General features: G+C 44.4%; 1 protein-coding gene across 3 annotated transcripts in view; it reads left to right on the forward strand.

Annotated features, from left to right (window-relative positions):
* The first annotated feature begins 14,837 nt into the window (after positions 1-14,837).
* Positions 14,838-18,922, forward strand: part of FOXP1 (forkhead box P1) — a 549,899-nt gene continuing 545,814 nt past the window's right edge. For all 3 annotated transcript variants that reach the window (XM_032458004.1, XM_014560759.2, XM_032458007.1), the window contains exon 1: positions 14,838-14,946. The gene's annotated coding sequence lies outside the window, so the exon portion shown is untranslated. The remainder of the gene's footprint in view (positions 14,947-18,922) is intronic.

Below are 18,922 nucleotides of genomic sequence, written 5' to 3' on the forward strand. Positions count from 1 at the left end.
CACCTTCACTCCTCGCTCTGCGCTCTCTACGGTCGCCGCAGGGAGAGAAATCCATAAGCCCAGGCCGCCTGGCGCAACTTTCGGTGTCTGGCGTCTGGGTGCCTGCCGAGGAGCCGGGCGGGCGCGAGGTCGGGTCGGCGGCGGGAGGGGGCGCGCGCCGGGCGCTTCGGGAGCCCGAAGTTTTGACTTGGAGCAAACTTTTTCCCTTCGATCTCCGCGAATGTGTGCCCCCTCGGTGCCCCGGGGCTGCTCCACCGGCCGCGGCTGAATGACTGGGGACGTCTGCGCCCTAGGCCCAGCGGCTGGGGACATCTCCGGTGCCACGCACGCCGTGCCCCAAACCTGGAGGCGGGGGCACTCTTCCGCCGCCCCTCGAAGTCTAGAAAACTGAGACACACACCCGCGGCACCCCCAGCTAGACACGCACCCCCACGAGCGCTCGGCAGGGCAAACCCAGTCACCCCGTGAGGGGTCTGCGACGGCCGTGGCCAGCTCGGCGGGTGGGAGTGGGAGCGGGGTGCGCCGTGGAGAGTCGCCGCGCCAGGATCCCTCTCTACTCCACCACACGCACTTTCTGGGTGTACTCCCCTCCTAAGCCGGGGGAGCCGGGGGATTTCCCAAGCCCCAGTCTGTCCTGAGACGCGCGCGAGTCGCCGCGTCTCTTCGGCCCAGTCGGGCGGCCGATGGCTCTCCATCCCTCGGCTACGCACCGCCTTCCTCCTGGGCTCCCCGCGCTCCATTTCTACCCCGCAGTGAGGACTCAGCTGCACCAGTGAGCCGGGCGGGCTTGCGCTTCGGGTGGGGACCGCCGTGCCGGGAGCCGAGGAGTTTGCCAGTTGCCTCGGGGTCGCGGTCATTCCCTGCCTCCGCCTCCCCTTGCCCCCGCCTCCCGCCCCCCTCCTCCCCAGATACTACCGCGCTCGGAAACTTTGATTCCTTCTCCTTTTTGGCCCTTGGCGAGTCCCCCTCCCCACCTGTTGTGAGCTCCGCCTCGGTCCCCGGAGACTGGCGGTGACACACGCGGGCGCCGGGGAGCTCCGCGCCCAGAAACAAAGTCGCATGCCCCCCTCCCAAGTGTTTGCTTCGAAGTCGCTGCCTGTAGCCCCCCCCCCCCATTGCCGCACAGCTCCCGCCCCCTGTCAGAATAAGGACTAAATAAACAGTTGTAACTCCAAACCTTGCGCCCGAGATCGTATCCCTATCCCACCCCTTCCCCCTTTCCTCCCCCCTCCTTTTTTGTTGTTGCAACTTTGTAAGATCCCGGGGAAGGTGCCGAGACTTTGGCTCGGGCCGATTTCCCGGTCTCGGGATCCTTGCAGGGAATCCCTGAGCCACATCCTCTCTTCCCTCCACGCGCGCTCGCGGGTCTTTCGAGCCCGCAGCCCTCTCGGTCTTGGCCCGCTAGCTTACTCACTTATTCCAGCCCCCCTACTCCCCCCTCAACCTGCACCGGGAAGACTTGCTGAGGGTCGCCCCGATTTCTTGTCGACTGCAGAACCCGAAAGTTTGCAAGAGGAAGAGAGCGCGCGGCGAGCAAGCGGGCAAGGGGCAGCGGCAGCGGCGCCGGGGACCATGGTGCTGCCGGCGCCTCCTCCGCGGGCGTGAAGGCGGCGCTCCCACTCCCTCCCCGGACTCCGCTGGTAAGTCGAGGCGGCCCCGGGCGCCGGGGCGAGGACGCGGGTGAGGGGGGGTGGGCGGGGGGGCAAGGGACAGCCAGAGCTTCGGGCTTCACCCGGGGGCTCTCTGTGCCCAATGCCCCAGCATGGGCGGTGTGAGCGCAGCGATCAGGCGCGGGAGCCCGGAATGTGCCCATCCTCAAGCCGGTAGGTGCTTCGAAATACTGGACTTTCTCCTTTTTTCCCCCTTTTCTAAATCCGAAAATCTGGAGATCAAAGTTTAGCGTGGAGTATAAAGTGCTCCGATAAAATATGATGACATCCCTCGCTCCCCTTCTCACCCCACTCACCCCCTTATAACTATTAATTATTTCCAAGTCATTGTGTCCAAATACTCTTGCCGGGCTGATTACAAAGTGTATTGATTTAGTCTGGGTTCATCCTACGCGTTCGTTTTAATTCCTCTTCCTTTTGCTCGACCAGAAAACACGAAATGAAACTTATTTCTTCCTCTGCGCACCTCCCACCCCCAGACCTCTTCTGTGAGGCTTGGACAGAATAATGAAATTAATATAAACATTTCATTTGGTTGCCTTTGAGCTTTTCCAGCCCACTTGTGAGGGGCTGGTGTTGCTCTTAATGTCCGGTCACAGGTATTTTCCAAGTTCGGATTTCCCTTTTTGTTCCTGCTCTTTAGACAGGAATGTTGGAGGGCCATTCTGTATTCCCTCTGAAAGGAGTCCATACATTGAAACCGTCTACACTTTACCTTTGGTTGTCCGTAGGCTTTAGGATTTAGGGCTTGCACAATAGCTGAGTGAGAAAACCTGAAGGATATTTAAGGGACTTTTCTCCTGCTGAAAATATATTGAATATCTCCAAATTTTACCTTCCATCTCCCTTCCCCCCATTTTTTTCACAGTAAGAATTGGTTTAGGGAGAGATGTCTTAACTAGAATTTGAAGAGAAATGGTAAGACTTGAGGTGTTTTCTACCAAGGGTTATCCTCTGTAACTGAGACACAGGAGTTCCTGTTATTTTCGATTCCAGAGAGAAATGTATCGAATCTTTTTGAGAATTCCACTGGAGTTTTGATTCTCAAAGTGGAAATACCCATCTCTTTGAGGCCAGGAAAAGAAAATTGGGCTCACAGTTTCAGAGATGAGGAATGAATTTTTTTCCCTATCTGACTTTTCTTGCTTGAAACGTCTCGTAATTAAAGAGCATTAAAAATATAAAAAGGAACTCAACTAGTTACCATTCAAAAGGTGTCAGCTAAAGTCTCACTGCAAAGGGGAGAAAAAGGTTTAACATCTTGCCACTGGCTGCGTTCCCCCTCGCCCCGCTTAGACTTTGGATTAGTCATTGTATGAAAAAGGGGGGGGAAAAACTCAGTTTTTTTTTTTTTTTTTTTTTGAAAAGTAAAGTAAACAGCCTCCAACTGCTGAACCTTGACAACCCAAATTAAGGAAGCAGGAGAGATCAAACAGAACTGCTGCTGGGTTGTTGTCAGGAGCTCTACATGGAGAACCCTGGACTATTCGATCAAGCAGCAAAGCTATATATTCACTAAAGCAGAGATGGACCATTGCAAATGCTCATCTTTGTTGTGCTAGCAAAGGCTTGCTTGGAAGGAAATACTCAGCTCCTCTCCAGGCAGCATTTCAGTTCCTTATGGCTGCTGAGTAGCTACACAAGTTATTATTTTTATAATGCATTTTTATTTGTGAAGAGAATGCACCCACAAAGGCATTAAAAGGATATGAAGTCTTCCAGAGGCTGTCTTGCTACCCAGCACTGTGCAGTGGAATTCTTTTTACCAGCATTAGACTCCTACACTAGAGTTAGGTAACGTTTTCTCACATCAAGTTTAGAAGATCTGCCTTGTCAGGGAAGCCAAGGCTTTGTATGTGAGGGTTTAAATCTGATGTGAAGCTCAAAAAAAAAAAAAAAAAAAAAAAAAAAAGAAAAGAAAAAAGAAAAAAAAACCCTGGTGATGAAGTTTTATGTCAACCCACTCTTGGAATTTAAAAAGGCAAGAGGGAGCATTCTCCAGATTAGACATAACCTCTTTTTTTAGATTGACATTCAACATGACCACGTTGCTACTTTTATTCAAGTTCTCTGCAACTTGTCCTTGCTTGTTGTCTAGGAAAATTTAACTGCTTTACATTTTTAAAGACAGTAGTAACAGCAATTACTTTAGCATTTTGTTTTCACCGGTTTATCAAAGTATAATGAAAGAAACATCAACTTTTCAAATTAACTGTCTCAAATTAAGGGGGTTGTATTGCTGGAGATGTCTGTAAGATTTTGTGTTTATTATTTAAATCCTGGAGTATAAACTGTGTGACACTTTTTTTTTTTTTTTGCTATAAACTATCCCCAAATTAAATGTCATTTTTAATTAAGTAGAACAAAATAGGGAGAAGGACAAATAAACACATAGAGAAGAATAAAAAAATTGTCATTTAAGGATTGCATTTTTAATTAACAAATGTCGATCACATAGTAAGCACTTTATGTTTTTTTAAGTCTGAGTTTCATAACCACAGTGCCCAACATGTTTCAAAGTCTGTAGCTTTTATTGGATATACCTTTTATTGTATCATTAAACAATGTGAGTTAAACATACACATGGATGCTATTAGGCAATTTTCTGCAATATGTAATGTTTTTTAAAAAGCTATAAATATTTTCTAGTTAAATCATTTGTACCAACAATAACAAAAGTTAACTGGGTTAATATTGAGCCTGGGCATGGTTTTCTGTTACTAAGTTTTTTCCTTGCTTCTCTTGAGACTGTACCCCGGGCCTTGTGTGTTTGCATTCATGGGCTCTGTTGAAGGATATGTCTGTTTTCAGCAGTTGTTTAATTAACAGAAGAATTGTGATATTTCCTCAGCAAATGTATTTATACAATGGCACGTCCAATGCCCACCTAAAGGAAGAGAAGGGGGACTAGAGCAGATGGGACAACTTCTTTTGAACCCAGCTTCCTCTTTGCAGCCAATCTGATTGTGCTGTTTATTTGGTTTTCACGTTTTCCTTAAGACTCAAACTCACTTTTGAAATGTAAAGGTTCCTTATCACAGAAACGGATGTGTATTTGGTTTAGGTATTATCCAGTACCGATTTGATTACTTTTCAGTGGGCATGCCAAAAGTATTTACAGGGCATTGCAAGAGTTCTGTGTTTTAAAAATAATTTTAGGCACACGTTAATAAAATTCAAATAGATTGCAGGCTGTCAGAAAATAGTATAAATTTTGTTTATGATTCAGTTACTTTAAGGTACTTACATTAAAGAAACTCATTTAACCCCTGACTGAAGGGCATTAAGCGGGGAGGCAGGCCCTCCAAAGAGCTCCCCACTGCCCTTTGCTCCCCCGATAATCTTAAATTACTACAATTTAATTGCAACTTCAAGGCACGGAGCATGAGCTGTTTCTCTATGGCTGAAAAGAGGTTTCCAGAGCAGAGCTAGATTTGCACAGGTGGTATTTTTGTTTTTCAAAGACTGGTTTTTTTTTTTTTGTTTTTTTGCTTAGGGCTTTTTCTTTTCCTTTCTTACTCTGTTAGGTGTCATACTCCTTTTATAGAATTCCATCATAGTAAATGTCATTTTTGCTAAGCCAGCAGTATTGTTCATTTTTTTAAGTATGTTTTTTGGACCCAGAGTATATGAAGGTCTTTGGCAAGTAGAGGTTTGTTTTGTAAAGAAAATAACCGTAAGAGAGGCATCTGCTGAATAGACAGGTGAACTTTATGCATAAGCCAATGTATACTTTTTACATTGGGGATTTTTTTTTTCTTTAGTTGATGGTAGTAATCCCACCAGGTGATCAAACACGGAGTTTGTAAATCAAGCCCACAAGCCAAGTAAGTTTGCAGTTGGGCTGGTGTTATTTCTAAACGATCTTTCTTGTGACTTGTTACACTGGCCTGGAAGTCACTTTGCCATATATGTGCTGTCCAACGAACTGTCTTAAACTGATTTTTAAAAAATACATCTCTTCCTTGGTGCCTGGATGAGTTAAGGCTAGAGGTGCCAAAAGCTCGAATGTCAGCAGGCCATGAGATGAGAGGAATTCCTGAAACAGAAGAAAACCTGGCCAACTATGGGGTATCTAATGCATGACACTTGTTCCCCACCCCTCCTCCGAGACACATAGTTGATTTCAGTGTGCATGTGATGATGTGGTTAATGGAAATTAAGCAGCTTTGGCTTGTGCTGCCAACCTAAAAATAAATGTTGTAAGGAACGTTTGATTTCAAGAAGTGCTCTGGTTTTGCATCCCATAGATGTTCTTGCAATGATGGCTGCAAGGCTGGTATTCTGGAAAGAGGAAGTACAGTGGGGTAAAGTGCATGGCATTCGGGGAGGACAATTAGACTGTGTTCTTTGTTTCTTTAATAAATTATTTTTATTAATTACAGTCAGTTTGTGCTAAAGGCACTTTTCAGGCCTTATTTAGAAATCAGCTCCCATTCACCAGAAGGTTCTGCCAGAAGCCGTATCCTTTCCCTCGCACTGTTTTACCCCGTCATGAAATCCCTTGCCCAAATTAGCTTGAGGATGTCTCCGCAAGACTTGTTTTTCTTTCCGAAATCCCCCGACGCCAGTTTTTAATATATGCCCTGCCTTGTGCACAACAGGTGTTTGGTAGTTATTTTATGGGATTTAAAGTGAGAAAAACATTTTTACCTAGCCAGCCACTGGGACAACAGAGCTGCCTGAAAGGAAGAATCCAGAAACTGAACGAGGAGAGATGGGTTTTTTCCATGTGACCCTCCGCAAGCTATTTGGTTTTTAAAAAGCGGGGGAAGGGCTTGGTTTTGTGACTCAATATTTGCACTTAAGTTGTAGTAATTTGAGATTATTGGGAGAGTGCAGGGGGTGATGGAAGCTTTTTAGTTGTCTCATCTTGATGGCTGCACTGCTCGCACGTGGGGTTAAATTAGTTTCTTCAATCTGAGTACTTAAAGTAACCTAATCGTAAACAAAATTTATATTAGATCCTGACAACTAATAATCTATTTAAATTACATTAAAGTATCTCGACAAAAAATTAATTAAAGACAGAAGTACTGTCAAGCCCTGTAAATATCTTGACAGGTCTACTCAATTGGAACTGATATCACGAAATATTTACATATGTCTGGTGTGTTCGGGAACATCTCGGCAGTGCCTGGGCAAAGCTAATTGCACTTTCTTTCCAAATCACATTTTTAATAAAAATTTTTTTTTTTTAAAGAAAGGAACATGAACACATAAAATTGTGTTCAAGTGTTCTGTTTACTATTTAGTTCTCTCTACTCAGGACTACTCTCTGATAGGTTTATTTCCTCCAACGGCTGCTAATTCAGACAAAAAGCTGGAATCATGGATTGGAAAGCTCATGTCATTCCGTTGTATTTCAACAGTTTGAAGATATCAGAGGCTAGCATGTTACAAGACAGTTTACTGGGGGGAAAAATGGATCTGAGCCTGGCATTATTGGGTCCCTGTTTGTATTAAGTAAAATAAATTCACTTAGGAGGGGACAAAGATTTTCTGCTGAATTTTTTGTTTGGATACATATTTATTTCTCAGTAGTAAGTCAGGTGGACATTCAGTTTGCCAGATTCTCTGATTTTAGCTGGTTTTGTAATTGGCTTTATTTGCTAGGGCACTGAATAAGAGTTCTAGCATCAGCTCAAAACCTGAATTTCTGAGGCTTCCTTTTCTCTCTCCTGGCTCTGCAATTGAGTCGTAATGTGACTTTTCCTGCTCCCGGTTCCCTGTCTGTGAATTAGGGGGAGTATTTTAAGGTATGTCCTTTGAGCTTAGAGAGCCAGTGGCATCACTGCTGTGTTGTTACTGATACTTTTAAAGATGTTCTGGGTGCTCTCAAGACAGTGACTGCAGCTCTTGGTGGGAGGGAGTGGTATGAGTTTCATGGAAGTTTCTCCTGTCCCAGAGCCTTTCCCCTGAGTTGGTGATTCCCGATCAGGAGTGCTGGTGGCTTCCTCTCCTGGGGACAGGTGAGCATGGAGATGGACGTGGTTACTCATATGTGAAGTGGAAGAGGGTTGCAGGTGGTCCTAGTCCAGGATGTTTCAAAGTGAGGTCCCTGCTCCCCGATCCTTGTGTGTGTCTCTTCGTGTGTTGGGGGGATGCTTAAAGATACAGATCCTCTGATGAGAATTTTTGCTGGCTGATGTGAGACTGTGTGTTTTTAACAAGCCTCCCCTGGGAATTCTGATGCATGCTAAACAGAGACTCATGGACCAAGTGGTTTCTGCTCCTGAAGATTCTGGACTGAAATCTTTTATCTTCCCTTGGATATTGCTGATTAATTTTTTGTTTTATCTGGAGACCTGTATCTTTTTTTTTTTTTTTTAATGTATTTGGATTTCTATTAAGAGTCCAAGCCGGTGGTGTCTAAGTGTGCAGGAGGATTGAAATCACAGCAGAGCTGCTGGTCCAAACACAGCCCCAAACACAGCCGTAGTCATAGGGCTTCTGGATGTGCCGTATGGGGGGGATGGGGCCAGCCTTTGCCATTTTAAAAAGCTCCCCATGTGATTTGGATGCCCACCAAAGTGGGAGAACTGGACTCCTCAATTTTCAGAGTTAGAGGAAAGCTTACAGCTCTTCTTAAGGGTTTAACTTAACTGTTCGGACTTCATGAAACCTAAGAAAGGAATACAGGTTCTCTTTTCAGAGTCGAGCACTAAAGGGGAAAGACTAGTTACTTAGAGAAATAGAGGCAGAAGAGGAGCCTCACAGCCCTGCTGAGTGGTGGGAACCACGTGGCCCACTGGTAGTTTTCACTGAGTACCAGATACTTCTTTTCAGATGATGCCTTGCTTGCGTCCATGTTTCCAATGGGCGTTGTCACGTTGTAGCTACCAGTTAGTGTCAAATGGCATCAAATGGCTTTCTGCATTTTTTTTCTTCTCTGAGTATTTCATCTTAATTTAAACATCTGAACTGTGTTTACCCATTAGATGAACCCTGCCGGTTTAAGTACTTTGATTTCCCTAGGCATCTTGGGAAATTCTCCATCATTGTATGTGGTGGGGCCTGCAGGAGTATTGATGGAAGTAGCCTCGCCAAGGATGCCACACAAAAATAAAGCAAGCAAAATCCTAAGAAGAATGCATCCTCCAAGATTATGAGATAAAGGAAGATAGAATGCTAAGGAGGCTTGTTTAAATATTCAAGGCTTCAGCTAAAGATCTATCCACTAAGATCAAAAGAGTTACTTAAATAAAAGTTGTATAGACATTTTTTGTCTGTATTAGTAATGTGCCTTTTGAAGTTACCCAGCAATAAAGTGTTTGTCCAAAATACCCTCCCCTAAATTTAAAAAAAATTTCCACTTGACTTTGGGTGTGGCTTGATTTTAATAGATACCAAAAAAAAAAAGTTGGCAATTGTTTTTATGTTTAGAACTTGACAGTTGCTTTGGCTCTGGGTTTGGGTGGCATTTGGAATATTCCTGTAATACAGAGTTCTTTTATTTCTGTTCAGACCCTGAAGCGCTTAGAAAAAAAATCTCTGATGGGCCAAGTTTTAAAACTAGAATGTCTCTAACCTTGCATGAAAGGTTTCTGTAAAAGATGAAAAATGGAACTGATGGAAAAAATAGACGGCGCATCGTAGAGGCCACATAGTCTTCTGAGGACTGTCACCACTGGATGAAATCTACAGCATGACGTTAAATCACTCCACCTTGTTTGTTGAAAGGATGTTAATCATTTCATTAAGAAAGGTTAAGTAATTAACTGATTTATCACGAGGGAATCAATGACAGACCCTTTTTAATGATGTATTAGAGAAATTTTCTAACAAAGTTTGCCGCATTTAATTATTTGGAAGGAAGCTAGGTGAACCTGGAGAAGGGGGTGGGGTGGGGCTTCTTTCGAGACTATGTCCGTCCACGTGCAGCTGTCAGTAATTTTGGAGAAAATGGTTCGGTCTCAGGTGTTGGTTCGTGGTCGCCATCAGGCGTGTTGTTGCAGACCTGCTGTTTTGCCTGCCTTCTCTGGGCTTAGGAAGGGTTCAGCCGCTTCAGCGTGTTCATCTTATTTTCTAAATAATGGCTTTTGTTGCAGTGTGATGCATGTTGACAGTAAACGCGCCATCGTAACTTTGGTAAGCTTACAACAAATTCTTATACTTGTAGGAGCAAGTCATCCTCCCTGCTGGCTGGGGGGTACTTTTTTCTCGCTTCTCCCTTTTGTCTCACTGTCCTTAAGGCGAGGCCAGCAGCACAAGGTTTAAATGTTCTGGGATAAGGGTGGGGATAGGGTGTTGGGAGGTATCAGCGCTGCATCTGGCAAACAGTTTACCTTTCTCTTGGACCCCGTTTGTCCCCAAGTCATACGCAAGGTATGATTCTAGCTTAATCTTCCTGTGAAGGTATTTGCATTAACTCAAAATTGAAGAGACACTCAAAAAGAGGTCTCATTTCTGTATTCGTCTTTGTTTATTTCGATTAGGAAGCCGGACAGTCACTTTTCCTAGCGACAGAAGTCATCTCTGTGTCAGAGAAGACTTCCCAGGAGCAGAGCACTGAGGCGGAAGACGACTTAAAGTAGTCATAAGAGCTTTTGAAAATGGTGCAAATGGATTTTATACTGGGACGCGGGGCTTTAGGACTGTAACAGGTGCCGCAGTGGTTGAATCAAGTCTGATGCCTTGGCCTCGAGCACCTTGGTCTTTGGGATGAGAGCAACTTTTGAGGAAAGAAATCTGGCAGATACATACAAGCTGTTTCTCTTAAAACTGTGTGCTTTGTCTTTCTGTTGTTATAATGAGATGTGTAAGACACCAAAAAGGTGTTATTCAGAGAATAAGTCAATAAGCACCCAGTACCTGCAGCTCAGCTTCAGGAGGAACGTATTTCTGATGCAGATTTAGAGGCTCTTGGCTTATCTTAGCCCATCCTTCTCCCCTGGAGGTGACCTCTGCTCTCAGCTGGCTATCTTCTGTCCCATGGCTTGCTTTCTGCTTTTAGTAACTATGCATGTATTCCCCCAGATCTCGAGTTTTCTTTTGCATGTTCAAGATGTGTATTGGTGGTATCTTCCTACACGTGTTCTTTAGTAACTTGCTTTTTTGCTGCTGTTGTTCAGGAGAATTAGTAAAACTCATCCATGTGAATACACGGGGCTGTAGTGTATTTATTTTTCCCGGGTGAACCTTTTGAAGTGCTGAATATTAATTCAAGACAGGCTCTCTACACTTGAATTTAAAACCCAGCAAGCGTTCTGCTGTACCATACATTGAAAATGTAGAATTGATGTGAAACTATCTGTTCTGACTCCATCTTCATGATGTGTTCATTTGCCAGTGTTGCTTTTGGAGGGAAAAACTTTAAAGTCAAACATTTACCAGGGAATTTGATTTCAAAAAAATAATATATCAAGCGGTTGATCTCTTACATTTAAGGAGGGTGGGAAAAGAAAACAGACAAGGCATTCATTTGAAGGAGCCTAGCCATTTTCTCATTTTTATTTTAAAGACTTGGCTTAGAACTTAGCAGTTACATATGCAGGGTAGCAAGTTAAAAAGCGATGTTTAATTAACAGGCACTTTATACTTCTGCATCCTTGTTACGATATAGGCACCTTGTTCTTGAGGGTAGAGAGTGATTTCTGCACATTTTAAAGGACTGGCGTCTTGATGGTAAGAAAGCCACGTAAATAAAGATATACTTAGATGAAAATCAGAACATGTTTTTAAAATAGCGTGTGTCTACTTTCAGCTCTGTTATCAAACTTGCTGCATAAGCCGGAGCTGGTGCTCTGTGATTATGCTAACGACCCACAGAATCGATGATGCAGAACTAGATGAAATCAGTGGTGTAATCGGAGAGAGTTATCAGGGTTTTTTTGTCATTAAATATTAGTGATAAATAATACACTGTTCATTTTCAGCAGAGAGAACATATTTAATTCTGATGTGTACAGAGTTTCGATTTAGTTAGGCTCACTGCTGAGTAAAATGATAATCTTTTGTAATTTCAGAGGAAAGATAAAAGGCGTTTGTGTCAGCGTGGCTGGCTGACTCGAGCCATAGAAATGTTTACCTTAACCAGCCAGGGAAGGCTGGAAGAACTTTTTTTTTTCCCTTTTCCTAGGCAACTTGGATATTTGTACTGACGTTTTATTAGGAATATCAGATACTCAGCAAATGACATAAATGACCGAGGACGTTAAACAAAATGAGTGTAAAGGTAGATAGTGTTTCCCTCAAGAATGGAGAAAACTATAACAAAGGGGGAATGTTTGGACAACGTTCTTTTTAAAAGACGGGTGTGTGTTGAACAGGGACCATTAGAGTCAGTGTTAGCCATTAAACAATGGCCTTCGTTTAAAAAAATTTTTTTTGGAGTTTCTCATAACAAATAAAGTTATACTTGGTAATGATTTATTTAAGGAGAAGTCATACTTGTAACTTAGCATCTTTTTCTGAGTTCCTGAAACCGTGTGGGAAAACACTGGCGCTCCCTTCTTTGTTGCAAAGGGGTTTCTAACGCAGTTCTCCCCAGAAGACATTCCTCCCTGGTTAGAGTCCGCAGTTGTTTTACTACCGTGCAGCAGTACCGAGTGATAAGACAGAAAATAGAAGAGTAATTAGCTGTGTTTTATAGGACGTAAAGAAAGGATGATTGAAGTCTGTAAAAGAAGAAAATCAGATCGAAGGCCGCTGTGATGTTATTTTTTTAAAAAGTGCATTGTGAAAATGGTCCTCTTGATAGCAAAGGCCGCCACCCTGGCCGTGTTCTGCAGCTTCCTGCCTGCTGTCCTGCGCATCCATGGCGGTTCTTCCCAGCCATGCCATCTGCCCTTTCCAGCGGTGGCCTTCTCTGTGGAAAGGCTGGCCAACTGGGTCAACTTTTGTGATCTGGCAGATGTCCAGTGGGAGCTCAGATCAGTCCAGGCTCATTTTTATGTGTGTCCAAAGCCAAGATTTCAACTTGGTGAAAGGCTGTGGAATTTATTTCCCAAAGTGCCGCCCAAACTCTGCTCTTTTTTGCTTCAGCTGCCTCCTTAGGCTGAGATGATTGCTTAATGCTCTTAATTATGCCGGATCCCTCTGTATTTTTGAACACCTGTTCAGATCCTGGGTGGTCACAGAGCCTGGCTCACTGCTTAGCTTCTCCTTTGGAATGGGGAAAACCCGAGGAGCCCAACCATGTACCGTGTCTTAGGGGGCTGAGCAGAGGCTGAAAAGGATGGAATGTTCCCCTTGAACTTCCACTGTGCCGTGGAAGAGATTCTTAGTCTTTGGACTAGGGGGAGTCTTGCAAGGCATACCTCAGAATAATGCTTTAGAAAATAAACTCTCATTCATTGCTGGTGGGAATGCAAAATAGAACAGCCACCTTGAAAGATGGTTTGGTGGTTTCTTATAAAACTAAACATACTCCCACCATACAGTCCAACAGTCACACTCCTTAGTATTTATTCAAAGCAGTTGAAAACATATGTCCACTCAGAAACCTGTGCTTGAACGTTTACAGCAGTTTGGTTCATAATTGCCAAAACTTGGAAGCAACCCACGTATCGTGCAGCATGAGGATGGGTAAATAGTAACTGTGGTACATCCAGACAATGGAGTATTATTCAGCACTAAAAAGAAATGAGCTGTTAAGCCATGAAAAGACACAGAGGAACTTTAAATGCATATTCCTAAGTGAAATAAGCCAATATGAAAAGGCTACTTACTGTGTGATTCCAACTATATGACATTTTGGAAAAGGCGAAACTGTGGAGACAGTAAAAAGATCAGTGGTTGCTGGGGTGGAGGGAGGAAGAGACAAATAGACAAGAGCACAGAGGATTTTTAGGGCAGTGAAAATACTCTAATACCATAAGAGTGGGTGCATGTCAGTGTACATTTGTCCAAACCCATAGAATGTACAGAACCACGAGTGAACCATAATAATGTAATGTAAACTGTGGGCTTCGGGTGATTATGATGCATCAGTGTAGATTCATCAGTGGTAACAAGTGTCCCACTCTGCTGGGGGAGGCGGGATACATGTGTGTGGCCAGAGGGTATATGGAAAATCTCTGTACCTTCTGTCTTAAACTGCTCTAGAAAAATAAGAATCTTCATAAAAAAAATTATCTCTGGGTTCCATAAGATATCCATAACCACTATCCATATCCATGCCTTAAAAAAAATGCAGTCTTTCTTTCCCTTTGCTCATTCGTGCCAAACAGGCATTGTCAGAATAAGGAAGCAGGCGGGGCCAATTTGCTCTTGAGACTTGGGGAATTAGTGGAGGAACTTCCTGGGCTGCCTGGACCCCCAGAGTGGGGACTTGTGAGCGTTACAGAGGACTTCAGTGATGGTCTGAGCCTAACCACCCCTTTGTCCATGTGGAGGCTGTGGTTTAGAGAGGGGATGTGAGTTTTCCTAAGATAGGCGCTGGGATCAAATCCAGCCTTGTTCCTCACTATAATATCCATACCTGCATCTCTGTCTCCATACACGTGTGTGTGTAGATAGCTCCACTGGCATATATATCTAAGTGTGTGTGTGTGTGTGTGTGTGTGTTTATACTAAAGAAACCAAAATATACAGATCATGTTCCATATACCTTTTTACATGCTTTTATTGCACACTATATATATCAGGAATATTTTGGGGCATCGTAAATAGTGTTCCATAAAGTTGTTGATAACTCTAGGCATATTGTGCTACATGAATACTGCATTTTTACAGATTGCAGGTTTGTGGCAATGCTGCGTCGAGCAAGTCCCTCAGCACCATTTTTCCAAAGCCTTTTGCTCTCTTTCTGCCTCTGTCACATTTTGGTAATTCTCGCAGTATTTCTAACTTTCTGTGATTATTTTATTTGTGATGGTTTTTGATCCGTGATTTTTGATGTGACTATTGTGAAAAGATGATGACTCACTGAAGGCTCAGTGAGTTAGCATTTTTGGCACGACCATTTTAAAATTAAGGCATGTGCCTTGTTTTTTAGACGTAATTCTGTCGTGCACTATGCTATGGTCTACTGTAGATATCACCTTGATATGGCCTGGGAAACTGAAAAATTTATGTGACTCGCTTTATTGTGACAGTCGCTTTATTTCAGTGGTCTGGAACTGACCCCACAGTGTCTTTGAGGTGTGCCTGTACATGGTCTTCCAGAATTTACGTTTATATTTCCTTCCTCTGCAGAAAAACCCTGTTTGAGGACAGCAGCGTCAGGACCAACCCGTGTCTCTGATGTTTGTAACATATATGGGACCAAGGATGTGAGAGGCCTCTGGGCCTGCAAGATTTCCCCCTGGATACATGTGTTATGCCTGTGTGTGTGAGTACTTGTGTATGTGCCTGTGTGGGAGGTGTATATTGTATTGTAAATGAAGCACAGTAAGATGGAGGATCTGGAATTGAGTTTTAGTGAGTGGTTCAGATTTCTAAACCCCTCATTGTTGGAGATGCACAGGTCCCATCATTTCTCCACTAAACCCACCAGGGACATTTTTGCTTTTCCATGGGCCTTGACAGTCATACTGAGCACTTTCTGGTGTGCAGGTTGGAGCATAGATTTGGGGTGAGGTGAAGACATACTTGCTCTGTGTATTAAATACCAACTTTTGAGAATGGACAGCAGCCCCGCCAGGTTACCTAGAGTGTAAATAGCCCCTGAAACATGTTTTCTGTAAACAAGTAGGAGTAAAATCCCAGTCACATGAGGCTTTTGAGAATGGAAAGAAGCAGCCAAAAGTGGGAGTGGGCCAGCTGCACGATCTGTGGGGCCCCGTGTAAAATTCAAACGTGGGGTTCCTTGTGAAATATTAAGAGTTTCGGGATGGTAACAGGAGAACATGAAGCCAAGCCCGGGCCCTTCGGAGCAGGGGGCCAGGTGTGACCGCACAGGTCACACCCCCATGAAACTGGCCCTGCTTGGGGTTCATATGCTGTCTTGAAAGGCTTTGCTGTCCTGCACCAGGGTTTCCTCTCCTGCTGCACAGGGGGAAGGGCTGGGATGGGCATAGCAGGCGGAGGCCCTCTTATGCTGCTCACTCAACCATCTCGCCTTTCTATCTATCACTGAGTCCAGACTGGGCTGCAGATTCCTTTCAAAGCACCTTCTCTTCTTGGGTTCTCTGATCCAGTGAACGCAAAGCATCGGTCCTCCTCTGGACTAGGTGTCCTCTGCAAGCCTTTTGCAAGGTTCCCTGAGGGAAACCAGTTCTGTCCACGCTGACATTTTCTTTTCCTTCTTTCCCTAGACTTTTGCTTGAGGTCTTGCCGCTTTGACTATACTTTCTGTCCCTGTCACCTTCATTCCTCTTCATTGTCATGTGCCTTGGGTTTCATCCCCGGAAAGGCCTGCTGGACCTGAAATCTGAAGGCAGCCTCAGGAAAAAGTTTTTGCTCTTTTCCTTCGTTTATCCCAAAGTGTTCATTATTAAACACACAGGTTCTGTCTGGAGGGGTGCGGGTGCTGGCTGATTGGCTGCCTTCAGGAATTGCAGCTAATCAGGCCCTGTGTCAAGGAGATGGGGTTGGCCCAAGCCACACAAAATGCACAAGTCATTGTGTTGCCTGTTGTATCTCTGCACTGGATGGTCAGGACCTCCTTACTGAGGAAGATTAAGTGAATTTCTCTAAAGTGGTTAGAGTTCAACAGGTTTTGAAGGATGGATTTTTTTTTTGGTAGTACCAGGTTTTAGAATTTCAATATAATTGGATGGCTCTGGAGTGTTTTACCTCAGGCCAGGGTATTGTTGTTGATGATGGTGTTGTTCTTGCCTGAAATAGACACTGATCCTCTGTCCTCGGTGGCTTTGGTGTCCTGAGCGAGTGGATGACTCTTTGGTACTCAGTGGGTCTCAGGGGCACTGATTGTGCTGGTGTTTCGGTTGACAGGAGGCATAAATAAGCACATATATGCAAAAAGCACTCAGCAGAGCTTATGGCTTATAGTAAACACTTGGTTGTTGGTGATGGTTTATTATGAACAAGGATTCCTGTTACCTGATTTTGTGGTTTATGAGAACTTGGTCTTGGCAGTTCATGTCCTTTCTCCTGAAAATGTGTGATAACAAAAGTTGGGAAGGTAGAAGAACTTACCTCCTGTAGTTTCTTGCTCCCTCCGACTTTCCCCCCTTTTCTCTCCCCACCGGCCTCTCCTGTCCTTCCCTCTTCCGTCTGCACAATGGCTCTTCCTGACACAGTGGCCCGTTTCAGGGGGCTGTGAATGCCAGGAGGATGTTTTCTGAGCCGACACGGAGGCTGTTTCTGGGAGCCCAGGAGGAGATGTGTGCGTGTTTTTCTGGGGAAGGGGGTGATGGGTTTGTTAGGAAGGCCCTGAGGCCAGGCTCGGGGAGGGGCTTTCCAGGTCTCCATGGCCTTTTTGGGGAAGCTAAAGGTGGCCAGAAGCAGGGAACCACCAGTGTCTGCCCGCCACCTTCAACAGGATGCTCTTTCAGAAGCACTTGAGGACTCGGGCCTTTTTCTGCAGGGAAGAGGGTCGGCTTCCCCACCCGCAGGTCTGGTACAGAATGAAGAAAGGGAGGAAAAATAGGTTCCCGTGAGTGGTCCCCCGTTGGGCCCCTGTCCCTCTGACAGTCTCAGGCTGTGGACCTCAGAGCCTTCCTATCTAGCTATTTTCCTGATTGCCCGTTGAATTGCTTTTTCACAACCACCTTCATTTTCACACTACAGGGACTGGAAATGATACTTTAGTCAGGTCAAACGTTAGACTACACAAGGGTTTTATGGTCAGGTTTGGGATTTGAATGTGTTTACGTAGTCTGTCTGTATTATTTTTCCCTGGCAAGGTGTCTGGTGTTTAGTTCCTAGGGGAGCGACCGACGGAGCTGCTCAAGACAGCTCACCGTTTGCAAACCAGTTATTAACTTGTAATCCACACACCGTTTTCGACGTCTCTGTTTCCCCCACCTCTGCTGGGGCGGTTGGAGGATGAACCGGCTGAGCGCTTAGCAGGTTGGGAAGAGGGACCGCACGTTTGCCAACTAATTCTCCACGGTGAGCTTGAACCTCGGGAGCTGAACTGTTGCCCATGCATCGAGCCCCACCTGTGCTGAGTGTACAAAGCCTGGCTTGATCAAAATTTTTAACCCTCTGTTGTGGTCAGTCAGGGACATGGGTGTTCTTGTCTTGGTGCATTTCTTAGTGATTATGTAAAATAGAGTGGAAAATTCAGTTATCTCAGTGACTGTCAGGGAAGGGCCACATGGATTCATTGATTTATTCCCTTGTTCATTCACTCATTTATTTACTTATTCCTCAGTTGTTCACCCTTTCACTCATTTGTTCATTTATTGAGGCAACATTACTACTGGGCCAGAAGGCCTGACTTCCTGATCCCCTGGCCTCTGCCCCCAGCTAATTTTTGCACACTTTCAGTTAGATATTCTAACATGGCATCATTTAGACTTCCAAAAGTTGTTATTCACGGAGGTCTTTGTCAACAAGCTTATGAGATTCATCTCGTTCCACCTTTTATTTACTAAATACGTGGCTGCCCAGAAGCAAGTGAATGAGTCATCTATGCACATAGTTACCATTTCTGTAACAAATACGGCTTTTAGTTGCATTTTGACTATCAGCACTCTACTAGGTAGTACTCCAAGTATCAGCAGCCGCCCTTTCTAGCCCGAGCACTTAATTAAAATCTGACAGATTGATTTTTCCATTAGGCCAGAAGGCAGGTGTCGTCTTGAATGATTCTTGATTTGAATTTCTTATTGAGTCTGTTTAGTTTCTCTCTCCCCCACCTCACCCCAAATATGTGTATTTGGGGAAGGCTCTTAAACCCAATGAATTTTATACAATGGTGAAAAGCAATATAAAATATCTTAATAGTAAGCTCCTGTTAAATAGATACTGATAGGGAATTGCTTTAATGCTTACTATGTTCTTGGTATCATCAGGGAAAGCTGCCCTTTGAGTGATGTTGAATGGCAGGCTGAAGTCCCTGAAGCTGTCATTTCTTACCATTTTCTTACCTCCTAATGCTCCATCAGGGACAGAGGGACGGAGATATTGGTGTCCACAGCCCCTCACCCATTAGTGGAGGATTTGATTTCTTTCTTTCCCTCTTTTCAATGTTCGTCTTCCCCAAATGGCATGGAACTAACTCCCCAAAAGGACTGTAGATCTGTTTACTGAAATATAAATCCTCGCTTATAAATTAAAAAAAAAACAAAAAACTCTGCAAAAGCCATTTAACTCAAGTGATGAGTTTCAGTAATGTAAGGACACTGTCTAGTCATGTGGCACTGGTTCAGGATGTACCCAAATCCCAATCAACG

This window comes from Camelus ferus, chromosome 17 (assembly GCF_009834535.1).
Source record: "Camelus ferus isolate YT-003-E chromosome 17, BCGSAC_Cfer_1.0, whole genome shotgun sequence".
NCBI classification, from domain to species: Eukaryota; Metazoa; Chordata; class Mammalia; order Artiodactyla; family Camelidae; genus Camelus; species Camelus ferus.